The sequence below is a fragment of the Panulirus ornatus genome, chromosome 49, assembly GCF_036320965.1.
Source record: "Panulirus ornatus isolate Po-2019 chromosome 49, ASM3632096v1, whole genome shotgun sequence".
Lineage (NCBI taxonomy): Eukaryota > Metazoa > Arthropoda > Malacostraca > Decapoda > Palinuridae > Panulirus > Panulirus ornatus.
The window spans coordinates 9,591,146-9,604,891 of record NC_092272.1 but is presented as its reverse complement, the minus strand read 5'-3'; the positions used below and the strand labels follow the sequence as shown (position 1 = coordinate 9,604,891).

The 13,746-nt window shown below is 53.1% G+C and overlaps 1 long non-coding RNA gene across 5 annotated transcripts in view; it reads right to left on the bottom strand.

Annotated features, from left to right (window-relative positions):
- Positions 1-13,746, bottom strand: part of LOC139764392 (uncharacterized) — a 53,466-nt gene that overhangs the window by 12,703 nt on the left and 27,017 nt on the right. For 3 of the 5 annotated variants that reach the window (XR_011716360.1, XR_011716364.1, XR_011716361.1), the window contains exon 3: positions 766-4,766. This is a non-coding gene — a long non-coding RNA (uncharacterized lncRNA). Of the gene's footprint in view, positions 1-765; positions 4,767-13,746 lie in introns of those variants that run through there. The other 2 variants (XR_011716363.1, XR_011716362.1) reach the window with 1 other exon arrangement.

The following is a 13,746-nucleotide window of genomic DNA, read 5'->3' as shown; positions in this document are numbered from 1 at the left end:
GAGGTACAGCAGAAGACGACCTGGAGGTACAGCAGAAGACGACCTGGAGGTTCACTAGAAGACGACCTGTAGGTACAGTAGAAGACGACCTGTAGGTACAGTAGAAGACAACCTGTAGGTACAGAAGAAGACAACTTGCAGGTACAGTAGACGACGACCTGGAGGTACAGTAGAAGACAACCTGGAGGTACAGTAGAAGATAACCTGAAGGCACAGTATTAGGTGCAGCAGAAGATGACCATTAGTTACAGCGAAACAACCTACAGGTACAGTTGAAGACATATTATAGGTTCAATAAGAGGCAACAGGTTACTATATAGTCAAGGCATATCAAGGGGTCATAAATAATGGCAGTATTGTTAAAAAAAAAGAATTATTATATAAGATCCCATCTTATAACACGTTATAGGATACTATAAAGAGACTTAATATAAACCTTATAACACGAAACATATGAAAAACGTACACGTGAGTGAAATCCACTGGTCTAAAAGATAATGACAGACTCAGCCTATGTAACGCAGCTCAGGGGGAAACATTAACAGAGTGAACTGTAAGAAATATATGATCAAATCTTCCTAACATTTCTGTGCTGACGTCAAAACCATTTTGAAGACGTCATCAGGCCGACCTAATCATGGAACAGTGACGTCATAACATCAGGAGACGTCACCAACATATATGAATACAACGTGTAAAAAAGGTTGAGATGAAAACTTGGGCTGGAATCCAGAAGCGTGTTAACAGGTCTGAGGCCGACGGCTCCCACCCTCCCACGGTCTCGATGTCTCCATGTACTTCACCCTACCAAACAAACATGTTGACGTCTTTTCTGATAATATATGCTCTGTATCAGATAAAATTATCTATTTCTTCATCAAAATGATCATACAAAGCTCATTTAGAGTTTCTTTTAAATAGACATATATGAAAAAGTAGATATCTCGATACGTAATCACGTAATCAAAGTATATTCTTTATGCTCATATGTAAAAATGTACAGCTTCTACGTAATGTATAGATAACATAACTATTCACTCGTATCGTCTATAAATTTCACGAGAAGTAAAGCATAATAAGGATTTGACGATGAACCATACGGCAACAGCTCCACCCACTTCCGTCATGGGTTTCGTTCAGTGATTCACCGATGGCGTCAAACATGTCTTATGATTTCAACGAAAACTTACTTACCTCGTCCAGGTCATGCAGCGTCCTCAGTATGACCTCTATCCAAATGTATGGTAGTATAATACTTTGACCTCCATTTGGCTGCCTCTTGTGACGAACGCTTGTTTGTGTATGATCTTCATGGCATCGACAACTCAATGTTTCACTCTCTGAATGTCTGTACACCAGATGAAGACGCTTTAGAATCATTGGCCATTGTTCTTATATCCACTGGTATGTCAACACTTCTCACACCGCAACACTGTCGAAAAAACGGGTTTAAAACCATTGTACAAAGACAGAGACACACTGGATACATCCTTAAGCCACCAGTGCTCTGGGTTAACTGACAAAACATCTGACGTCACATATTTGAACGACGGAGAATGTATTTGAGAAGGGTAACTACCCTAGATTCCTAAAGGTTTTATGAAGACGTCAAATAGTGCCACCACTAAAGCTATCTTATGGATGAGCTCGTAACTTGTAAAGGAGAACGTGCAGAGAAAGGTTAGGGTAAAAAAAAAAAACTTTCTCGTAGGTGACACATTAAGTAAAATGTGCTTAATAGTAAAACGATCTTATACTGATAATGAAGTGGTTTGATTTTGATCATTTTGGAATCTTTCAAATTTCGGTGGAACTTATCATCTCTTCTTTCCCGAAAATATCAAAAAATGTCATCAGAGGAGATGTCAAACGCAGAGCAGGTGATTATTGTGAAGCTATCAGATCGCTGAGGTCAGTACTAAATATCACTCGTGCTAGACTGGCACCACACTAGTCTGGGAGAGTAATATTTCCCAAACAGATCTTCCTCGACTGGACGGATATGCCAGTCGTATGGTCAAAGATCTATCTCTACTGACGCAGATAACACGTATGAAAACCAGTGATAGAAAATAATTCAGAATTCAACTTAACACATGATACCTTATACCTGTGTTCACTTGTGGAACCCCTGTGAGAGTTAAGCTACCTTGGGGCGCCAGGCACTATATTAAAACCGTTAATTCCTCACACTTAAAGCATGAAATTATAACACTGTACACAAATCTTATATAAGCTGATCACGGAGTCGATAACATGCTGGGTTAACATACAGTAACGCTCATGTGGAATGTATGTTTCTAGATATTCTAATAGCTCGATCCCCTCCAGCATTTGGCGCCATAATAGTCACATGTATAATCAAAGCAACTCATATGTTGGGCAAAGGCATATCCAGTTGTGAAGTTTCTAGTTCACGAAGTGCATATAAAGGGTCTTGTCATCACATGTGACGCCCTTTGTGCACGGAACATAGTGAAGGATTCATCAGGATAGCATTCCTCCAGGTCCTCTGGGTATCCCGGTTGTAACCTTGCAGCCATTTGACGTATTTCAGTGGCATCATTTCCTTCAACAATGCTCACGTCATTCAGTACACCGACACTGGTATTGACAGCTTAATACAAAGCCTTTTCCCGGTCCAGTTCTACAGTCGATGGTGTAAAAGACACTGATGTGAAATTGGCTTCTTGCTGATTGTGGCCGAGTTGTGATTATATTTTCTTAATGCACCTTATCTTCCACTAACAACTCACCTTCCGGGTCGTAGCTGCAACAGTGAGAACGAATCTCTTATGCAAGCAATGTCATACACTTTGGTACAGATAACAAGCGTACAATCCTTTGCTTGCAACAGCTTCCTGTCATCAGTGGCGTATTAAAGACTATAGGACCCTGAAGCCAGAATATTCTTGCTTACCTTCCACTCACCTTCCTCGAGTTCTGTTAAGGATATGATGAGACTATGTCTAATGTACACAGTATTCATTTCTAAATGTAACTACACAAGATTGGAACATTTTCAAATACCTGGTATGTTTAACAAACATGAAATCACAAAGCAATGATAATTCAGTGAAAGTCGGATCATATTTTCAGAGCCGCCCAGGATATTAGGCCCTTGGATAATCTACAGGAAAAAAAAAAATCTCTTACATAGACGAGTACATCCTGACTTGCTGATTTACCTGTTTATTTACGTAGAAATAAATGCTGATATCTATCTAAAGTACAATCACCACAGTGTTATTACGACAAGGTTTCTCCCAACAGGAGAATGATGTGCTTCATATTAAACTAAAGCTAATTGAACAAAGTGGCCTTCACTTAGAATGACAGTCGGAGTGGTCAAGGGGAGTCACTGTCTGTGTTATGGTTAATCCATTCATACCTGTGTACTTACCAGCCCACCCTCACCCATGTAGAGGATGACCCACTACTCTTTGTGTACTGACCAGCCCACCTTAACCAGTGTATAGGAGAACAAACCCATGTTAGTGCACTAGCCAAGTTCCTCATCTCTGTGGCTTGGTCTGCCTACCCACCATTCATTACAGCTTCTTAACATTACAGTGGTACTCCAATGCCTTTCTGTGTCTGCCATTATGGGATCCTACACACCAACCTTAGTTAAATTTTCGTGGTCAAATTGATTCTACTAAAAACTTCTCAAGCATATACATAGTTGACTTAAACAGTGAAATATAGAACACTATTCAAGTATAACTACTGTAAGCCTAATTCTATAAGACTGGACTGCAAAATGTACTGTAGTTGATCCACATGAATTTTTTCAAGATAATAATCTGCAGTTGTTTTTCATACTGACTGATGAAAATCATAATTCGTGCTGGAATGTAACAGTATGGAAATCCTGACTTAAAAAAAAGGACCAGGACGTTGTAACACACGTGTGGACCGACATACGAGTGTTTTGTGCTGATTATTGATTATTACTAAGTCCAGGATATGTGACCTACCACCAGAGTCCTATATTTCCCGGTGGTCTGTGTAGGAACAATGTTTGACACGCCAAGCATAAAAGCAGTGGTGTGTAAGCAGTGAATAGTGCTTGGTATATGAGTGTAATAGTGTCTTAGATATCAGAGAAATGCGAATGTCTCAACGGGATAATTCTTGAGTTAGCTGGGTTACTGGGAGGGGCCAATACACTAACCACCTGAGCTCTCCCTTTCACTGGTGGCGGAGTCACATAATGAAATATAGTCGGAGTAGTATGCCTTCAATTTGCAAGGGGTCGTGGGAGGGGCCATTACGCTACTACCTAAGCCCTCCCTCTCAATGGTGGCAGAGGCAAGAGCACTGGTACCTGAGGAACCCCACCACTGATGGACACCTGGCAATGAGAAACATGACCTATACAGTTTTGTGTGAGGATCCTATCAGCACTGGTGCTGGTACAGTAGTGCCTGCCTTCTTACGGTAAGAGCAGTGATGCCTGAGCAACACTACCACTGTCTGGCTCTTAGCATCAACACAACTATGCCGTAGCAGCTCCAGCAGTGCCTGGCTCTTAGCGGCGAGAGCAGCGGTGTCTGAGCAGCTCCAGCAGTGCCTGGCTCTTAGCGGCGAGAGCAGCGGTGTCTGGGCAGTTCCAGCAGGAACACGGCGACGCTGGCGGCCCAGGCGAGGATGAGGTTGGTGTGTTCCTTTGCCATGCAAAATTCGCCTGACGCTAAACGGGGAGACGTCTTATGCCCATCACGTTCGCTGAAGGGGGTTTGCCTCTGTCGCTCATGTTCTCTCTGCCAACAATGAAACATAACCATGGGACACTTTCGACTGCCTAAATTGAAAATTTCAATTTCAATAATCAAGTTTAGATAGTTATAAGCCTAATTTCATAGCTTTTACATAAAATACATATTTTTGACATGAGAATGTGTTTACAATAATGATTATTATATTTCCAGATATATTGCCAACTTCATTGTCATCAAAACTTAGCCATACCCTTATATAGTCACCCGCGAACAGAGACGTTGGATTTGGCTGCTAATAAACTCTGATGCAGATATCTTATTCTTTATGCATCCTTCATCATTGCTGCCATGTCCCACTCCTTTTCACACACACTATAACTTACATTAAGTCGTTAATGTTACCGCTCTCCACCCATCTACTATTCCACTCCACAGTGTTTGAGGACAGGGCAACATCATGTGCGATGCCCCGTATGGAGAAAACATTATCAAGAGGTGTGATCACGTCACCGCTGAGCACCAACCTCTCAACTCTCCGATTCACCATAGGTTACCTCACAGCGATCCAGTAGGCAAGATGCCGCTCCCTGGCCAGCCGACCCTTACATACCTCAACTCGATCCAGTAGACGAGCTGCCACACCCTGGCCAGCCGACCCTAGCCTACCTCAACGCGATCCAGTAGACGAGCTGCAACTCCCTGTCCAGCCGACCCTAGACTACCTCACCGCGATCCAGTAGAGAAGCTGCCACTCCCTGGCCATCCGACCCTTGCCTACCTCACCGCGATCCAGTAGACGAGCTGTAACTCCATAGCCAGCCGACCCTTGCCTACCTCAACGCGATCCATTAGACAAGCTGCCACTCCCTGGCCAGCATACTCTTACGTACCTCAACGCGATCCAGTAGACGAGCTGCCACTCCCTGGCCAGACGACCCTAGCCTACCTCACCGAGATCCAGTAGACAGGCTGCCGCTCACTGGCCAGCCGACCCTAGCCTAACTCACCGAGATCCAGTACACAAGCTGCCGCTCCCTGGCCAGCTGACCATAGCCTACCTGAACGCGATCCAGTAGACAAGCTGCCGCTCCCTGGCCAACCGACCCTTGCCTACCTCAACACGATCCAGTAGATGAGCTGCCACTCCACGGCCAGCTGACCCTAGCCTACCTCACCGCGATCCAGTAGACAAGCTGCCACTCCATGGTCAGCCGACCCTAGCCTACCTCACCGCAATCCAGTAGACAAGCTGCCGCTCCCTGGCCAGCCGACCCTTGCCTACCTCAACGCGATCCAGTAGACGAGCTGCCACACCTTGGCCAGACGACCCTAGCCTACCTCATCGCAATCCAGTAGACAAGCTGCCGCTCCCTGGCCAGCCGACACTTGCCTACCTCAACGCGATCCAGTAGACGAACTGCCACTCACTGGCCAGCCGATCCTAGCCTACCTCAACGCAATCCAGTAGACAAGCTGCCGCTCCCTGGCCACACGACCCTTGCCTATCTCAACGCGATCGAGTAGACGAGCTGCCACTCCCTGGCCAGCCGACCCTTGCCTACCTCAACGCGATCCAGTAGACAAGCTGCCGCTCCCTGGCCAGCCGACCCTAGCCTACCTCACCGCAATCCAGTAGACGAGCTGCCACTCCCTGGCCAGCCGACCCTTGCCTACCTCAACGCGATCCAGTAGACGAGCTGCCACACCCTGGCCAGCCGACCCTAGCCTACCTCACCGCGATCCAGTAGACAAGCTGCCGCTCCCTGGCCAGACGACCCTTGCCTATCTCAACGCGATCGAGTAGACGAGCTGCCACTCCTTGAATACCCGACCCTAGACTACCTCACCGCGATCCAGTAGAGAAGCTGCCGCTCCCTGGCCAGCCGACCCTAGCATACCTCACCGCTATCCGGGTAGACAAGCTGCCGCTCCATGGCCAGCCGACCCTAGCCTGCCTCAACGCGGTCCAGTAGACGAGGTGCCACTCCCTGTCCAGCCGACCCTAGCCTACCTCACCGCGATCCAGTAGACAAGCTGCTGCTCCGTGGCCAGCCGACACTTGCCTACCTCAACGCGATCCTTTAGACAAGTTGCCGCTCCCCGGCCATCTGACCCTAGCCTACCTGAACGCGATCCAATAGACGAGCTGCCACTCCCTGGCCAGCCGACCCTAGCCTACCTCAACGCGATACAGTAGACGAGCTGCCACTCCCTGGCAAGCATACTCTTACCTACCTCAACGCGATCCAGTAGACGAGCTGCCACTCCCTGGCCAGCCGACCCTAGCCTACCTCACCGCGATACAGTAGACGAGCTGCCACTCCCTGGCCAGCATACTCTTACCTACCTCAACGCGATCCAGTAGACGAGCTGCCACTCCCTGGCCAGCCGACCCTAGCCTACCTCACCGCGATCCAGTAGAAAAGCTGCCACTCCCTGGCCAGCCGACCCTAGCTTACCTCACCGAGATCCAGTAGACAGGCTGCCGCTCCCTGACCAGCCGACCCTAGCCTACCTCACCGCGATCCAGTAGAGAAGCTGCCGCTCCCTGGCCAGCCGACCCTTGCCTACCTCAACTCGATCCAGTAAACAAGCTGCCACTCCCTGGCCATCCGACCCAAGCTTACCTCACAGCGATCCAGTAGAGAAGCTGCCACTCCCTGGCCAGCCGACCCTAACCTACCTCACCGCGATCCAGTAGACAAGCTGCCGCTCCCTGGCCAGCCGACACTAGAGAACCTCACCGCGATCCAGTAGACAAGCTGCCGCTCCCTAGCAAGCCGACAATTGCCTACCTCAACGCGATCCAGTAGACAAACTGCCACTCACTGGCCAGCCGACCCTAGCCTACCTCAACGCAATCCAGTGGACAAGCTGCCGCTCCCTGACAGACGACCCTTGCCTATCTCAAAGCGATCGAGTAGACAAGCTGCCACTCCCTGGCTACCCGACCCTAGCGTACCTCACCGCGATCCAGTAGAGAAGCTGCCGCTCCCTGGCCAGCCGACACTAGCATACCTCACCGCTATCCAGTAGACAAGCTGCCGCTCCATGGCCAGCCGACCCTTGCCTACCTCAACGGGATCCAGTAGAAGAGCTGCCACTCCCTGACCAGCCGACCCTAACCTACCTCATCGCGATACAGTAGACGAGCAGGCCACTCCCTGTCCAGCAGACACTAGACTACCTCACCGCGATCCAGTAGAAAAGCTGCCACGCCTAGCCAGCCGACCCTTGCCTACCTCACCGCGATAAAGTAGACGAGCTGCCACTCCATGGCTAGCAGACCCTTGTCTACCTCAACGCGATCTAGTAGACGACCTGCCACTCCCTTGCCAGCCAACCCTAGCCTGCCTCAACAGATCCAGTAGACGAGCTGCCAATCCCTGTCCAGCCGACCCTAGCCTACCTCATCGCGATCCAGTAGACAAGCTGCTGCACCCTGGCCAGCCGACCCTAGCCTACCTCACCGAGATCCATTAGACAAGCTGCCGCTCGCTGGAAGGCCGACCCTAGCCTACCTCAACGCGATCCAGTAGACGAGCTTCCACTCACTGGACAGCCGACCCTTGCCTACCTCAACGCAATCGAGTAGAAAATCTGCCGCACCCTGGCCAGACGACACTTGCCTACCTCAACGCGATCCAGTAGACGAGCTGCCACACCCTGGCCAGCCGACCCTAGGCTACCTCACCGTGATCCAGTAGACAAGCTCCCGCTCCCTGGCCAGACGACCCTAGCTTACCTCACCGCGATCCAGTAGACAAGCTGCCACTCCCTGGCCAGCCGACCCTTGCCTACCTCAACGCGATCCAGTAGACGAGCTGCCACTCCCTGGCCAGCCGACAGTAGCCGACCTCAACGCGATCCAGTAGACGAGCTGCCACTCCCTGGCCAGCCGACCCTTGTCTACCTCAACGCAATCCAGTAAACAAGCTGCCACTTCCTGGCCAGTCGAACCTAGCTTACCTCACCGCGATCCAGCAGAGAAGCTGCCACTCCCTTGCCAGCCGACCCTAGCCTACCTCACCGCGATCCAGTAGACAAGCTGCCGCCCCCTGGCCAGCCGACCCTAGCCTACCTCACCGCGATCCAGTAGACAAGCTGCCGCTCCCTGGCCAGCCGACCCTTGCCTACCTCAACACCATCCAGTAGACGAGCTGCCACACCCTGGCCAGCCGACCCTAGCCTACCTCAACGCAATCCAGTAGACAAGCTGCCGCTCCCTGGCCAACCGACCCTTGCCTCCCTCAACGCTATCCAGTAGACGAGCTGCCACTCCGTGGCCAGCCGACCCTAGCCTACATCAACGCAATCCAGTAGATAAGCTGCCTCTCTCTGGATAGCCGACCCTTGCCTACTTCAATGCGACCCAGTAAACGAGCTGCCACTCCTTGGCCAGCCGACCCTAGCCTACCTCACCGCGATCCAATAGAGAAGCTGCCACTCCCTTGCCAGCCGACCGTAGACTACCTCAACGCGATCCAGTAGACAAGCTGCCACTCCATGGCCAGCCGAACCTAGCCTACCTAACCGCGATCCAGTAGACAAGCTGCCGCTCCCTGGCCAGGCGACACAAGCCTACCTCAACGCGATCAAGTAGACAAGCTGGCGCTCCTTGGCCTTCCAACCCTAGCCTACCTTACCGCGATCCAGTAGACAAGCTGCCGCTCCCTGGCCAATCGACCCTAGCCTACCTCAACGCAATCCAGTGGACAAGCTGCCGCTCCCTGACAGACGACTCTTGCCTATCTCAAAGCGATCGAGTAGACAAGCTGCCACTCCCTGGCTACCCGACCCTAGCCTACCTCACCGCGATCCAGCAGAGAAGCTGCCGCTCCCTGGCCAGCCGACACTAGCATACCTCACCGCTATCCAGTAGACAAGCTGCCGCTCCATGGCCAGCCGACCCTTGCCTACCTCAACGCGAGCCAGTAGAAGAGCTGCCACTCCCTGGCCAGCCGACCCTAACCTACCTCATGGCGATACAGTAGACGAGCTGCCACTTCCTGTCCAGCAGACACTAGACTACCTCACCGCGATCCAGTAGAAAAGCTGCCACGCCTAGCCAGCCGACCCTTGCCTACCTCACCGCTATAAAGTAGACGAGCTGCCACTCCATGGCTAGCCGACCCTTGCCTACCTCAACGCGATCTAGTAGACGAGCTGCCACTCCCTGGCCAGCCGACCCTAGCCTGCCTCAACAGATCCAGTAGACGAGCTGCCAATCCCTGTCCAGCCGACCCTAGCCTACCTCATCGCGATCCAATAGACAAGCTGCTGCTCCCTGGCCAGCCGACCCTAGCCTACCTCACCGAGATCCAGTAGACAAGCTGCCGCTCGCTGGCCAGCCGACCCTAGCCTACCTCAACGCGATCCAGTAGACGAGCTGCCACTTCCTGGACAGCCGACCCTTGCCTACCTCAACGCAATCGAGTAGAAAATCTGCCGCACCCTGGCCAGACGACACTTGCCTACCTCAACGCGATCCAGTAGACGAGCTGCCACTCCCTGGCCAGCCGACCCTAGCCTACCTCACCGTGATCCAGTAGGAAAGCTCCCGCTCCCTGGCCAGGCGACCCTTGCCTCACTGGCCTCACTGGCCAGCCGATCCTAGCCTAACTCAACGCAATCCAGTAGACAAGCTGCCGCTCCCTGGCCAGACGACCCTTGCCTATCTCAACGCGATCGAGTAGACGAGCTGCCACTCCCTGGCCAGCCGACCCTTGCCTACCTCAACACCATCCAGTAGACGAGCTGCCACACCCTGGCCAGCCGACACTAGCCTACCTCAACGCAATCCAGTAGACAAGCTGCCGCTCCCTGGCCAGCCGACCCTAGCCTACCTCAACGCGATCCAGTAGACGAGCTGCCACTCCCTGGCCAGCCGACCCTAGCCTACCTCACCGCGATCCAGTAGACAAGCTGCCGCTCCCTGGGCAGCCGACCTTAGCCTACCTCACCGAGATCCAGTAGACAAGCTGCCGCTCCCTGGCCAGCTGACCCTAGCCTACCTTACCGCGATCCAGTAGACAAGCTGCCGCTCCCTGGCCAGCCGACATTAGCCTACCTCACCGAGATCCAGTAGACAAGCTGCCGCTCCCTGGCCAGCCGACCTTTGCCTACCTCAACTCGATCCAGTAGACGAGCTACCACTCCGTGGTAAGCCGACAAACTGCCCCTCCATGCCCAGCCGACAATAGCCTACCTAACCGCGATCCAGTAGACAAGCTGCCGCTCCCTGGCTATCCGACCCTTACCTACCTCACAGCGATCCATTAGTTCGAGCTGCCGCTCCCTGGCCAGCCGACCCTAGCCTACCTCAACGCGATCCAGTAGACGAGTTGCCACTCCCTGGCCAGCCGACCCTAGCCTACCTCAAAGCAATCCAGTAGACAAGCTGCGGCTCTTTGGCCAACCTACCCTTGCCTACGTCAACACGATCCAGTAGAAGAGCTGCCACTCCCTGGCCATCGACCCTAGCCTACCTCAATATAATCCAGTAGACAAGCTGCCGCTCCCTGGCCAGCCGACCCTAGCCTACCTCAATGTAATCCAGTAGACGAGCTGCCACTCCCTGGCAGCCGACCCTAGCCTACCTCACCGCAATCCAGTAGACAAGCTGCCGCTCCCTGGCTAGCCGACCCTAGCCTACCTTACCGAGATCCAGTAGACAAGCTGCCGCTCCTTGGCCAGCCGACATTACCATACCTCACCGAGATCCAGTAGATAAGCTGCCGCTCCCTGGCCAGCCGACCCTTGCCTACCTCAACTCGATCCAGTAGACAAGCTGCCGCTCCCTTGGCATCTGATCCTAGCCTACCTCAGTCCGATCCAGAGGACGAGCTGCTACTCCCTGGCCAGCCGACTCTAGCCTACATCAACCCAATCTAGTAGACAAGCTATCGCTTCCTGGCCAGCAGACCTTTGCCTACCTCACCGAGATGAAGTAGACAAGCTTCGCTCCCTGGCCAGCCGACCCTAGCCTACCTTACCTAGATGCAGTATACAAGCTGCCGCTCCCTGACCAGCCGACCTTACCATACCTCACCGAGATCCAGTAGATAAGCTACCTCTCCCTGGCCAGCCGACCCTTGCCTACCTCAACTCGATCCAGTAGACGAGCTGCCACTCGCTGCCCAGCCGACAAGCTGCCGCTCCTAGCCAGCCGACCCTTGCCTACCTCAACTCGATCCAGTAGACGAGCTACCACTCCCTGGCCAGCCACAAGGCCTCCCTGCCGACCCTAGCTACCCATCCATGCAGAGACATGCCGCTCTGCCTCCGACCTACCTACTACAGCGACCATAGAACTCCGCTCCTGCAGCGACCAGTCTACTCAACGCGATCGTAGATATTGCCACCGCACCGACCCTAGCACTCAGAATCATAACAATGCGTCTTTGCCAACACCCTGCACGTCAACGCGATCATAAAGAGCCTCTCAATATAATCATACTCCACCCCTGCAGCCGACCCTAGCCTACCTCACCGCGATCATTGACAAGCTGCGCTCCCTGGCCAGCCGACCCTACCTACTGACCCGATCCATTAGAAAGTCGCTCCCTGGCCAGCCGACCTTGCCTACCTTACCGCGATCCAGTAGACAAGTTGCCTCCCTGCAGACCTAGCCTACCTCACCAATCCAGTAGACAAGCTGCCCTCCCTGGCCACCGACCTAGCCTACCTCACCGCGATCCGTAGACAAGCTGCGCTCCCGCAGCGACCTACCTACCTCACGCATCCAGTAGAAAGCTGCCCTCCCTGCCAGCCGACCCTGCTACCTCACGCGATCTGAGAAAGTGCCGCTCCGGCAGCGACCTAGCCTACCTCACCGATACAGTGACAGCTGCCTCCCTGGCCAGCCCACCCTAGCCTACTCAACAATCAGTAGACAAGCTACCGCTCCTGGCCAGCGACCTTAGTACCTCACCGATCCGTAGACAGCTGCCACCCTGGCCAGCCGACCCTTCCTACCTCAACGCGATCAATGACAGCGCCACTCTTGCCAGCGAACCTAGCTACCTACCGCGATCCAGTAGAAAGCTGCCCTCCTGGCCACCACCCTTGCCTACCTCACCGATCCAGTAGAAAGCTGCCCTCCCTGGCATCGACCCTGCCTACCTCAAATCCAGTAGAAGCTGCCATCCCTGGCCAGCCGACCCTAGCTATCTCAAAATCCAGTAGACGAGCTGCCTCCCTGCCAGCCGACCTAGCTACTCACCGCGATCCAGTAGACAAGCTGCCTTCCCTGGCCAGCCGACCTTGCCTACCTCACCGAATCCGTAGACAAGCTGCCGCTCCCTGGCCAGCCGACATTGCCTACCTCAACTCGATCCATAGACGTGCCAATCCTGGCCACGAACCCTTTCACGCCTACCTCACGCGATCCATAGACAAGCTCCCTCCTGCCAGCCAGACCCCTTAAGCTCCTCCTCCACCGACTCCGATCAGTAGACAGCTGCCCTCCCTGCCAGCCGACCCTAGCCTACCTCAACCGATCCATGACGAGCTGCCAATCCTGCCAGCCGACCTAGCCTACCCTCAACGCATCCAGTAGACAAGCTCCGCTCCTGGCAGCACCTTTACCTCAACCGATCCAGTAGACAGCTGCCCACCCTGCACCGACCCTATCCTACCTCAACAGCGATCCATAGACAGCTGCCACCCCTGGCCAGCGACCTTGCCTACCTCAACGGATCCAGTAGACGAGCTGCCACTCCTGGCCAGCCGACCCTAGCCTACCTCACGCGATCCATAGACGAGCTGCCACTCCCTGGCCAGAGACCCCCCCTGCCCTACCTACTACGATCCATAGACAAGCTCCCTCCTGGCCAGCCGACCCTACCTACCTCAACGCATCCATAGAAGAAGCTGCCCACCCATGCCATAGACCCTGCCTACCTCACGCGATCAAGTAACGAGCTACCGCTCCATGGCCAGCAGACCTTTGCCTACCTCAACTCGATCCGGTAGACGAGCTGCCACTCCCTGTCCAGCCGAACATAGACTACCTCACCGC